This window comes from Carassius gibelio, chromosome A20 (assembly GCF_023724105.1).
Source record: "Carassius gibelio isolate Cgi1373 ecotype wild population from Czech Republic chromosome A20, carGib1.2-hapl.c, whole genome shotgun sequence".
Classification (NCBI taxonomy): domain Eukaryota; kingdom Metazoa; phylum Chordata; class Actinopteri; order Cypriniformes; family Cyprinidae; genus Carassius; species Carassius gibelio.
Window position 1 is genome coordinate 18,535,581 of NC_068390.1, and position 12,252 is coordinate 18,547,832.

Consider the following 12,252-nt stretch of genomic DNA (forward strand, 5'->3'; position numbering starts at 1 on the left):
GAGTAAGTCTGGCTCTGCATCCTCTACACTTACTGCTGCTGCTGCAGTGTCTCATCGCTTCTGGAGACCGGCTCACACGCTTCACTCTCTACCGCCTCACACATTCTGCTCACAGCTCCCTTCCTATGCTCCAACTCTCTCACTCCCCTCCTCCCTGTCTGTCTGTGTCTCTCCTTCCCTCCATACCTCTCTCTCTCTCTCTTTCTCTCTCTCTCTTTTACTTTCTCTCTCCCTCGCTCTCCCGCTCTTTCAACTGCCTTTCCAGAGTGGCTGCAGTTCCCTGCTTCTCCACTCTCTCTCCCTCCATCTCTCCAAGTGCTAGCGGAATACCGAGCTCAGACAAAGAAAGCTCGGGAGAACAGAGGAGAGAAGTGAAAGAGTGTGCATTGAGGGACGAATAAAGCGCTTTAAAGAGCAAAAGTAAAAGACGGGTGCAGACTTTCAGACCTACGGTGTGTGAGGAGACAGAGAGAGGGGGAGAGAAAGACAGTGTCGCCATTTCAGTAGGTTTCACTTTGTTTACTTCTTGTTCTTCTTGTTTTGCCATGCTGGCATGTCGTGGCCTCATAATCTATGTTCTTTTACGAACAAGGAGTTTGCATGTTTGTCTGCGTGTATATGTGTTTGAGAAAATAAGGCATTCTAATGCATTCATGAAGACATCACTTTTGCATTCCAACACACAGGGCTGCAGAGTAGCTGTTTGACAAAGTAAGCTCCGCTACCTCTTTGCCTTTCAAACTGCAATGCTATAGCTATCTGACCGACTAGTGGTTGTTTCCAGTTACATATGTGCATGACACTCAATAATTAGTGTCCAAAAAAAAATAGATTTTTCACCCAAGCCTGACAGTTTATTCTTATGTAATACTTTTAAGGAAATAGTGATTTTGAATGCTGTTCCCTTTTGGCTATTTTTGCATGTTTAGGAGCAAAATTACAGGAGCGTCATACACATTTTCACCTCAGGAGAATGACTGTGTGACTCCAAAAGTTCAGTGATTATGAAGTTGAATGTGAGTTGCGGAAGGGCTTTACTGGATGGGGCTGTTGTAGATTTACCTGTGGAACAAAGAGAAGAGAAGAGTTACTTGTTCAACTGGGGCTTATTGAGCAGCCACTGATAATGCAGCCATAGCTGTGAATATATTGTTATATAATGTCAACCAGTGACACGCCATAGGGCAATTTGATTTGGTATAAACTGGACTTGCATCATAGAGAGCTAATTTTCCTGGAGGGTAATTTTTTCTGTTTCCTGGATTTAAAATAATAATAAAATTATTATATAATCATTATTATTATTATTATTATTATTATTATTATTATTATTATTATTATTATTATTCATGGAAGTTTTTTTTTTTTACTTGGGTTAAAATATTATCAAACGACAACATTATTAACAATACAACAAAATATTATTATTATTTATTAACAATAATAATGATGATGATGATGATTGTTATTTATTATTATTATAGCTGTTATTTGTTATTTATAATAACAACTTTACAACAATTAGTAACACTCATTAATAAAAATTATTATAATAATGTATAATGACCAACACTTTTTATTATTGTTTCTGTTATTTAAATATAATAATTAAACATAAAGTTTATGATAATTATATTTTGTTTAGTTATTATCATAAAACCAACTAATATTCATATTGATTGTAATAATTATAATAATTAAAGTATAATTTAAATATTCTTTTATAATTTATAATAATCTTTCTTCTTCTTAGTTGGTTGTAAGATTTCCTAATGATACTAATTAAAACATTTAAAGTCACTTTGGATAAAAGCACCTGCTAAATGCATAAATGTAAATTAATGTAGATTATCGGGTGTGCAAATCTCACATACAATGATAGACGGCAGTGCATATCGTCATCAGTGATGAAGTATAGTTTTAGAGAAGATTTTGTGCATTATTCATATGTAGAACCATCCGAACACGTTTATCCAATCAAAGGTGAGATTGTTAACTGGGGGTGTTTTTACACTTGCCCCTTTTCAACCGATCAGAAAGCATTCATATCTAGTCATAATAATAGCTCAGGAAAAGTTCAAGTGGGAGGTTCTGATCCTGGATCAGCAGTAAGACGTCTCAGCAGGAGTTCAGGAGAGAGCTGTCACACTTATGAATGCTGTATATGATCTCATGACTTTATAGATAACAGTTCTTGCTGCTAAAGTTAATCTTACAATAGCAACATTCTTATAAATTCTGATATGACAGTGAAATATAGATTTGCAATATGTCTTATATACTTTGTTTCTGCTTTTTTCATTTCTTCTTTACATTACATTTACATTTATTCATTTAGCTGATGCTTTTATCCAAAGCAAATTACAATTGCTATATATGTCAGAGGTCACATGCCTCTGGAGCAACTAGGGGTTAAGTGTCTTGCTCAGGGACACATTGGTGTCTTACAGTGGATTCGAACCCGGGTCTCTTACACCAAAGGCATGTGTCTTATCCACTGCGCTAACACCACCCCCTTCTGGTTTGGTTTGGGGAGGGGAACTAACTGGCTAACTACAAGAGATGACATTACAATATCACAAAGCTTCAGTAGAGAAATTCCCATGTAAAGCAGCCAAACACGTGCAAACTCCTGTCAGCAAAGTGCCGCATTTAGGATCAGAACCTGTGCAGGCTGAGGGTAGGCATGGGTTTGAGATGGAGAAAGGGTCCCCAGGAGAAGATGTTATTTGACTGGCTAGAAGCTCCATGACCCCAGAGGGTTTCCTTGCCTCAGTGAGCCATTTATACGCAGAGAAGGAGAAAGACAGTGAGAAAAGGAGAGGGAAACAGAGAGAAAAACCTTGCCCATTTCACAATCTTACAGGTTTAATGAGTCGCCAACCAACCCCCCCCACACACACACAGACACACACACACACACACACACACAAACACTAACCACTCTGTCTGATGTGTGGCAATGGCACAGATAAAAATAGCATCATTGGTGAAGGCAGATTGGAAAGAACAAAATCGGATAGATTTCATTTATGCAGATATTACATTTAATGTACATGCATATTATCCTGATGCATTTACTTATGCCAGTATGTTTTGCTCATTTGTCTGTGACTTTTTTACTGAGATTGTGTTTTGAGAAATGATTGACTAGTTTTAATATTTTTATAGTGACACTTCACTACCACCTGCACTCTTTTTTGTTACATTTATTGTAATGTCAAAACCATCTGTGTGGGAATCACATTCTAGTCATAATAAGGTCACTTCAATGCTAACAATGAGTGTGTTTATATGTACAACAAAATGCTTGTTACAAAAAAAGAAACAAAAAAGAAATGGATAACAAGAAGAAAAACATGTTAAAGTGACAATATGTTACATTTTTTGGACATCAGAACGTAAACAGACATGAGACTTAATAAGATGATGACATCAAGAATGAAACCGATGTAAAATGCACAAATATATGTGTATTTTGTCAGGTTCTTTAGCATAATTGCCAAAAGACTGTGCATGCAAGTGCTCTCATTGTTATACTGTAGTTCTATAATAGCGCAGACAGTGATAGTCAGTGCTTATGCTGTCAAAGTGAGTGAGATTTTCTCATTCCAGCCTACCTATCAAACTCATGCCATTCTCTGCCAAACTTCTCTCCAATTCCCCTCTGCTTCCAGCAGATGTTACTTCAAGCTTGAGTGAAACTGCTGGACTTTTTGGTGTTAGCATGACACTAACCAAGCTGTTTAATAATAAATTCATGATTTAGTGTTAAAGTTGAAAGCTGTCACACGATCTACTGTGTTCAGTACCAAAAAGCTTACAAAAGGTTAAGTGGCTCTGATGGTATTAAAACACTTTGACGTGTACGATCACACCGGTGTGATCAGTCTTGGCTTGTCCCTGAAGTGTACGATCACACCCTTGTTAAGTGCATCACGTCATCAACTGCTGAATTCACTGATGTCTATGAAAGCAGCAATAATGATCCTTACAAATATAAACTGAAAACATGTTTTATTATATATCATGTACAGATTTTGTAGATAACTATAAAGTTTAATCTGCTCTTATCCCAGTTTACTGGAGACTTACTTTAATATCTTTTGGGAGAAAAGGATGAATTTACATGTTTTAAATCCCACAGCTCAGATTCAGCGCAAACTTAACACGGCGGCACCGTCACCCGGTAGAGCTATAGATCAACTAACACAGTCATTGTAAAAGTGGTTAAACTAACAAATACATTTACTTGCATGACATGTCGTCATGGAAACAATAAGGCTATACATTCTAAAATTCTAAAATCTCACACTCGGGGCTCAGCTAGAATATCTTAAACTGTTTGGTGAAGTTTTGCTGAATCATGTGGTGCTACAGGAATGTTGTCAGGCTGACAGACAGACTTTTATTGGCTGATGAGCATGGACACACACATACACACCCAGCGGGCCATTCAGTGTTCACACCGTGCTCATTAAGACCAAACACCACAATATCTCAATTGCTTTTTTTTTTTGCTTTTTTTTTTTTTAAGTGTATGAATATTTGTATGGGCATTATTGGCTGAATCAATACATTTGCTGCTTGATTCACTCTGCAGTGGTTTGTGATGATGACATAATGACATAGTGTGTATGCAAATTTATTTGTGCATAAACAAACAGGCAAAACAATTAAGTAAATATAATTAAAAAGTATAATAATATTTCAAATAAAGAAATTATAATAAAAATAAAGTATTTTAGAACTAATTATTTTCTATATTCAGCCAATGTAAATAGCAGTGTATCTTATATTTGCTTTCTGAATACTCAAAATAGACATGAAACTGAGGATTTAGCATCAAATCCTTGGCAGACTGCAACAGTGAATGGCAAAGTGTCACTATATTGAATGCTTGAAAACAAGCATTATATTGTGCTTGAACTGAAAAACATCTTTCATTCTAAGAACAGAAGTCCAATTTTACGTTTTCCAGTGTTTTCACAATGAACAGTGGCCATAGAATTACAGAAGAGATGGAAAGACCAGTGTAGCCACTGAAAAAGTCTGCTGTAGCTCTGATTCAACAGATGTATTATGAATAAAGGTGGATTATTTACATATATAGGTCAAGGTTTAGAGGTTAGTTGTTTCTCCGGAAAGCTGTCACTCTTAAGAGAGTTTATCTTATACTGTACGAAAAAGGTTATTGTATATAAAGGCTACAACACTCTTTGAAATTATTCTGTTGACATTTTCATGGGAAGCCCTGATCTACATTAGATGCTGCTGTGACCTAGTTGAGTTGAGAGAGGGATGGAGAGGGAGGAAAAGAGAGAGAGTGTGTGTGTGTGTGTGTGTGGATGAGACATCCAAACACAGGGAATGAGAGACTTGTGTGAGGGTGAATAAAACATTCAGGGGCAGCCCAGGTTAGATCCCAGGATTCAGGATCAGCAGGCATGCAGTGTAAACAAATCCAGGCTTACCTCTCACCCCTTGTAAGCAACTGCAATAAACATCTGTCTCAGGCTAAATTAGCTCTATGCTAGTTTTAAATTACATAATATAGTTGCAAAATGTAACAAGACCGTACAAAGAATGGAACAAATTTACAGTCGTAGTCACTTTTTCAGGGATAAAATACCTTCTTCTTCACAGCTTAATATGCAGAGACAACTTAAACAACTGCAAGTCATTTAAAGCCAATTGAAAACTGAAACCAAAAACTATAACTGAACCGTCTCGTTCTACACAGCAGTGCCTACTCAAACAATTTCATGAGTTGGGGACAGGACTATCTGTTTGTTCAGGGGTCATATTCAGAAAGTTATTCCGAAAACATCAGGGTTGAATTATTGCAGATCCGTTCAGTGGCGCTCCTGTCCTCTACAGCCGATAACTGAGATGCAAACATGTGCTAAAGTCATTTGTATTCATAATCAACAAGAAAGCAGGTCTGTGATGATATGAGAGACATGAATGTACTTTAGTGCTAGTATCAGATACCTACATGAATGGTGTCATATAAAATGTTGCTATGGACAACATGGAAAATTAGGAAATATCCAACCACTGAATTCCGCAATTTATGAATCAGAAACCAAATGTTTTAAAGCCTATAAGATTACCCTTTTGTGTGCATGAATTGTCCAATGTTCCACACTTTGTTTTTTTTTATTAAATATGTCTTTGTACTACAAAATGCAATGAAGTAGTGCAAATTGGGATATGCACCTTTTGTTCTTGTCATAAATACATGGTCACTCATTCTCAGCCATATCCAGGAGTCTATGAATCATTCAATTCAATTCTTTAAGTGAATCTGATCATCTGGAATTTGTAAGACTGGTGGCAGCCATTGAAAACAAGTACTTGTGTATAAATTCCCCATAGAGACACATAGATCCCCTGTCCCCATAGACTGCATACAAGCTCCAAATCAGTACTGACCTGTTTGCCCATATATGCTCAGAGACTCAGGAAAGCTATTCAGCCTGTGTGTTGAAAGCGCAAAGCATACACACGACTATCCGGTAATGGCGATGATTCACTGCAATCGGTGCGAGCATCTCACAACATGAGCTGGGGCCACATATGGAAGCCTATTTCCTGTTGCATTTGCAGACTAGTGGAAGGGATGGGGGAGTAAATGGACGGGCCTCATCATCTTTCTTTTTGAATGTGAAAAAGATTCCCTTTGTGTGTGTTTGTGCAGCGGGGGCATTTTCCTTAATAACTAATCTGGGGTGATTACACGAGTTCAGCTCTTAAGAGATCATCTGGTTTCTGCTCAGTCTTTTTACTTTATGTGTTGATCTAAAAAGAAAGGAGGATGGAGTACATTAGAGAGCTCAAATGGGCATGAGTGGGTATTTTGCGTCTGCAGCTATAGACATGGTTTGCCGGGGTTGTTGTTGCAGGAGTGTGTTAACAGAATACAAAGCATTCTAAAGAGGTGAACAGGTTCTGCTGCCTTGGCATCGGATGAAGATACAGCTCTCGAATTTCCAGAAGATGACAGAAGGATGTATTTTTGTGAAAGTGTTGCCTTAATTGCTTTTTAATGTTTATATAATCAGTCACGCTTCCTATTGTGCACTGCAAAAATCATTGCACTCAATCAATCAGTATTTTTGTCTTGTTTTTGAGGAAAAATATCCAAACATCTTTAAAACAAGATCAAATTACTTTTAACAAAATTGCCTTGAATATTAAATAGGATTTTCTAGTTTATTTTTCTTTCCTTACTTTCAAATAATTTTTTTTTTCTTTTCTCATATAATAAACCTTGCTTGTTTAGTTAAATGTATGCTTAAAACAGTTTGCCAATGTAGTAATTAAAGTCGGCATGAAGTAAAAATACACCCTATCTATATTTTCTAAATGCATGTTATCGTGAATCTGTGCACGTTTCACTTTTTTAATGTTTCGACTTCATAAATTTAAATCAGAGTATCATAACCCAATTTTGACGAAACAACAGACTTGTCTCTGGTGACGTATGTCAGACTTCTCCAATAAAAAATCGACTTCAAACTTGCATTCAGATCATCCTCCATCCAATCAACAGCCAATGACTAGAATCAAGTCCCACCCTAGATTCTTTCTTTCTTTCTTTCTTTCTTTCTTTCTTTCTTTCTTTCTTTCTTTCCAATCTGCTTCACTCAGATCTGCATCACAATATGGAAGAAAAGATGTTGCCACTTCCATTTCATCGCAGTTTTAAGATTAAGAAGATGTTTTTTTTTTGCAATGTTTGTGTGTTAAATGATATGTAGTATCATTTATAATGCTAGTCCGTTATTCTCTGATATTTTATAAACAGGTCTGAATTGATGGATTTTTTGCAGTTTTGCTAGTCTGCCACAGTTGGTCAAGTCTCCAGTCTGACTAAATCATGTACGCACTGGTGACATCTGTGTTCCATCTGTCGTTCTCACCTTCGGTTGTCATTGTCAACCAGCCCTGTGAAAACTTACATAACAACATCATATAACAGGGCTGCCAGGAACCTACAGTAGAGCATCACATTTTGCCTTTACCAACTAACTATGGGGATATTTATATAGACAGTATAGCAGCACACACACACACACACAAAGATGGTAAGGAATGACCAGTCAGTAAATGTAGGGGTTGGCTCTAGGGTTTCTTTTCAGACACTGTTTGGGAGTGTCGGACAGAGAGCTCATAGAATGAGTCATGAAGTGGGAGAGCTGTTATTTTTAACACACACGCGCTCACGCACACACTCCGCCATGCCTCACACAGGCTGCTATGCAGTTGGTTCAGTGGGGACAGTCCTGTGATGGAAGACGTGAGGCAACACCTCCATTAGAGTCCAGTGCAGGCCCTTTAGCACAGTGACTCAGCTAAAACACACTGCTAATTATTCATTAGGGCCAAATGTGCCTACAGTAAATAGCCTGCACACTGCTCTAAGCACACCGAACATCATATTCCCTTTTCCCACATACACGTTGTGGTAGATATGGGTTTTTAACAAGATGAGTAATTTTTTGTCATCCTTTGGTAAAGGAGAGCTAGATGAAATTGGCTGATTATTGCAATTATTCATTTTAGGGAAGTGAGAGAGAGAGAGAGAGAGAGAGAGAGAAACAAAGAGTGAGAAGGAGAGAGAGAGAGAGAAAGGGAGCCTTGGCTGGTGGTAATTAAAGCATGTCCTTCTCGATAGGACGCAGCGGAGGTCTGGCTGATTGCTCCATGCTTTCTCCATCTCTGAATGTGTTGTGAATGAGACAGACAGGAGCACGAGCGCTGCATGCTGATTAAAATCATATTTCCTCACCATCTCGACTCAATCCGTGCTGATTTGCCACACTGATTAGAATTTGTTGGTGACAAAGCTGGAGACAGAGCCCAGTGCAACATATAACTAATCACATTCCGGCACTGCACCGAGCTTATAAAGATGGGGAGAATTAGTACCCGTACGCTTTTGGACAGATGTGCGCTGAACCGAGCCTGGAAAGACTCATTAGTTGACAAAAAGCACTTTGGACAGGTGTATGGGCTTGATTATAGATGTCAAGCTCTCAAGCTCTGGTTCGGTTCATTGTACGCTGATAAAAGCTCAAGCTATGTTCCAAAACCTACTCCCTGCCTGCTGCTGAGATAGGTACCTTAACTGTAAGTGAGTGATTTGAAACACCACGTAGGAAGCAAAGCATGCGCCACATGGGTAGATGGTGCTCTATGCAAAAAGACTTGACTATATGAGAGACTCGACTCGGATTGATTTCAATACAGGCAACACCAGAGAATAGTATAAAAAAGCTGCTTCCACCAACATCCTAATTTTTTTTTTAAGCTGTCAGCTGTGGAAGTATACTTAAGACAAAATGTATTTGCTTTTCTTCATCCACAGTACACAAAATACCAAACTAAATTGTGCGGTCAACATCCACAAATTCATCTTATTGTAACAAATTACAATTTTGTTTTGCAGTAATTGACATGACCCCAATCGGCTCGTTAAGGCTGACATCACGCATCATGGTCTCTGGGTCTAAATGCTTTTTCAAATCCCAAAAGCAAACAGTATTTGAAACATCATGAGTTAAAGAGGTTTCCGAAGTCTGGGCTCTGGGAAAGTAACTAAGAAGGTAAATATGGCTAATTTTTCAGAATTCATAAATGCAGTCATTCCGGCATGACGGTATAAGCTTGTCACAATGCATTACGGGATTGCTTCTGCGAAATGGTGAAAATATATCTACTTTTTGGAATGTGTCCAGGATTAAAATGCAGTCTTCATAGGCGGCTCAATAGGTTTTGGAAGCGTTTGCCTTGAATTGTCAGTGGCTTTAAAAATCAAATGGCGTGTTTAGCTTCACAAACCTCTTTGATGCTCTTCGGAAGGGTTTCTTTTTTAACAGACATGGGTTTCTAGGCTCTCCGTGCACAACTACACGTGTCCGTATTTGAAATACAATTATCTATGTGTAATAACTGGCCGAGCTGTGCACTATCCCAAACACACATGAGAACACACACACACTCACCAGCTGCAGAGGTAACGCATGGTGGTGCCCAGCGGGATGCTGTAGAGTAGAGGAGGAGATGTAATTAGCAGGTATGGTGTGAAAGCGGCCAGATCAAGCTGCAAGGTGCCCCACATTGTGAACAAGCTAAGCGCTGCAAAGTTCATCATGACATTTTCACCTACATTATGTGTCATAGGATGGCATTTGTTCTGTGTTTAATACAGTTTTGTGTGTTTTTCAGTGTGTGCTTTAATTTGGGGAATTGCTTAGGCTAGTGTATCTGATTTTTCTGATATTTTGTTCTGAACTGGCTTTATTGTTTTGGTGTAATTAATAAATAGGCTTTAAATAATAAGTGGCAGAAATTCAGGGTGAAATAAGGACACATCTTCCGCAAATCCTGGAATAAGAGTTAGTGGAAAAATCGAACACATTTGAATGCAGCCATTAGCTCTAGTCATTGCTGGTAAAATCTGATGGGTAACATGCGATTTCTTCCTGTCAGACGATTCTGGCAGTCTGGGTGCCCACGTCTCCTCCGGGCTTGGCACCAACTTAGGTTGTCGAATGAGGGGCCAAAAGCTATTTTCCACTGAACTGCTCTTCTCTCTCTGAGGACGTGAAGTCTCAGGAAGCCTTCGCCTTTCCCGTCGCGGGGAGAGAGGACTTCTGGTGCCTCCGTTGCCATTGACGACGTGTTGGTTGGATCCCACGTGGTTGCCAGGCATCATTAAGACCTGATGGCATGGGTTTCTCTCTCCATAAGCAAGCCTCGAGAATGGCAGGGGCAATTAAAGCTCTTCTCTGCCTGATGGAATAGAATGAGGCCCCAGGAGAGAGAGAGTCGGGAGTCAGAGAGGTAAAGAGAGAGAGAGAGAGAGAGAGAGATGAGATGGAGAGGGAGGCATTGTTCTCTAGCATCAGGGTGGAAGATGGGTTTGTTTTATTGTTTAGTGCAGAGTGTCTTTGTGGATTGCATCCATGCCATGCTCTGTATGGGTTGAGTCAGACTCTGAGCTCTGAGAGCCCTCAACGCAAGGCCATTTGTAGATTAGCTGCATCTGGCTTCTCAAGACTGTCTCCATTAGTACTTAAATTAGGAAACTTACGAGAAATGTCCTCAGAGCTCGGGTGCCATCTCAAAGCGGGGAAATGTGCCAGACTATGTTTTGAAGGAAAGGAAGTGTTTTCTCAAAATACCCGCAATTATGGGCCGCTGATGTAGATGTATTTTCAGCCTGATCCAGTTTTTCTTGCTCGCATTCTGCTTATAACCTATGGCTTCATGGCTAGTCATGTAGCTAATAATGAAGAGCTCTACTGTTCATGTGCTCTGATTCTAAATGAGGACTGGAAAATGCGAGCAGCCCACACTCTCCACTCTGTGCAGGGATTGGAATTCTGACTAGAGCCTTTGCAGCCATCTGCATTACATGTGCACACACATACACATTCAAATTTGCATTACCATTGCAATCACACCGAGTGAGTCACACTGACTGATAAGGTAGAGCAGAAGTCTAGACTCTTTGAAGCGCTTGACTAAATATACAACCATATTGAGAGGCCACATATTTTCCAACACTGACCATCAGATTTTTTTTATCCAGCAGACAATAGGATGCCTTTAAACACAATGGATATGGCATACAACCGTGCTACTCTTGCTTTTTCTGCAATATATAGTATGTATGTTGAGCTTTGCTTGCATAGGAAACACAAATGACATACTACAATATGTATGCCATCTGTAGAATGCAGTTTTCCGCAATGCAATGCCATTTCGTTTGTGATAGAGGAACCAGGAAGAAATAAAAAATAGCTTTCAATGTTTAGCATTGTTATTCTATTTTTTATTATTATTATTTAAGGTTTGCAGCATTGATATTATTAAGAAATGTTTCTTGGGCACATATTCTCAAATTCAATATTAGATCAGGAAACAGTCCTCATTAAATTTTGCACACATCTGAATGTAAGGGTTGAACTGTTCGGGAACAGTGTTGTAAATACAACTTAACCACTGATTCTAGTTGTGTCCTCTTTTGGAACGCCAAACAAAAGTAGTTTCACTTTCACAAGGAAACACACAGCATCTCTATGAAATGACAATGTCTCTTATTTAAAAAAAAATTATAATATAATGTACAATGTTCAGTGCAGAGTAGTAACCAAGTATTCCATTCCAAGCATAGCCAACATTTTTTTTACATGAAAGAATGTGAAATGAAGAATGTCTCATGACGTGATTGTTTCA

The 12,252-nt window shown here is 38.7% G+C and overlaps 1 protein-coding gene across 3 annotated transcripts in view; it reads left to right on the forward strand.

Moving 5' to 3' along the window:
- The first annotated feature begins 258 nt into the window (after nucleotides 1-258).
- LOC127938675 (myelin transcription factor 1-like protein) overlaps nucleotides 259-12,252 on the forward strand; it is a 51,258-nt gene continuing 39,264 nt past the window's right edge. For all 3 annotated transcript variants that reach the window (XM_052535468.1, XM_052535469.1, XM_052535470.1), the window contains exon 1: nucleotides 259-503. The gene's annotated coding sequence lies outside the window, so the exon portion shown is untranslated. The remainder of the gene's footprint in view (nucleotides 504-12,252) is intronic.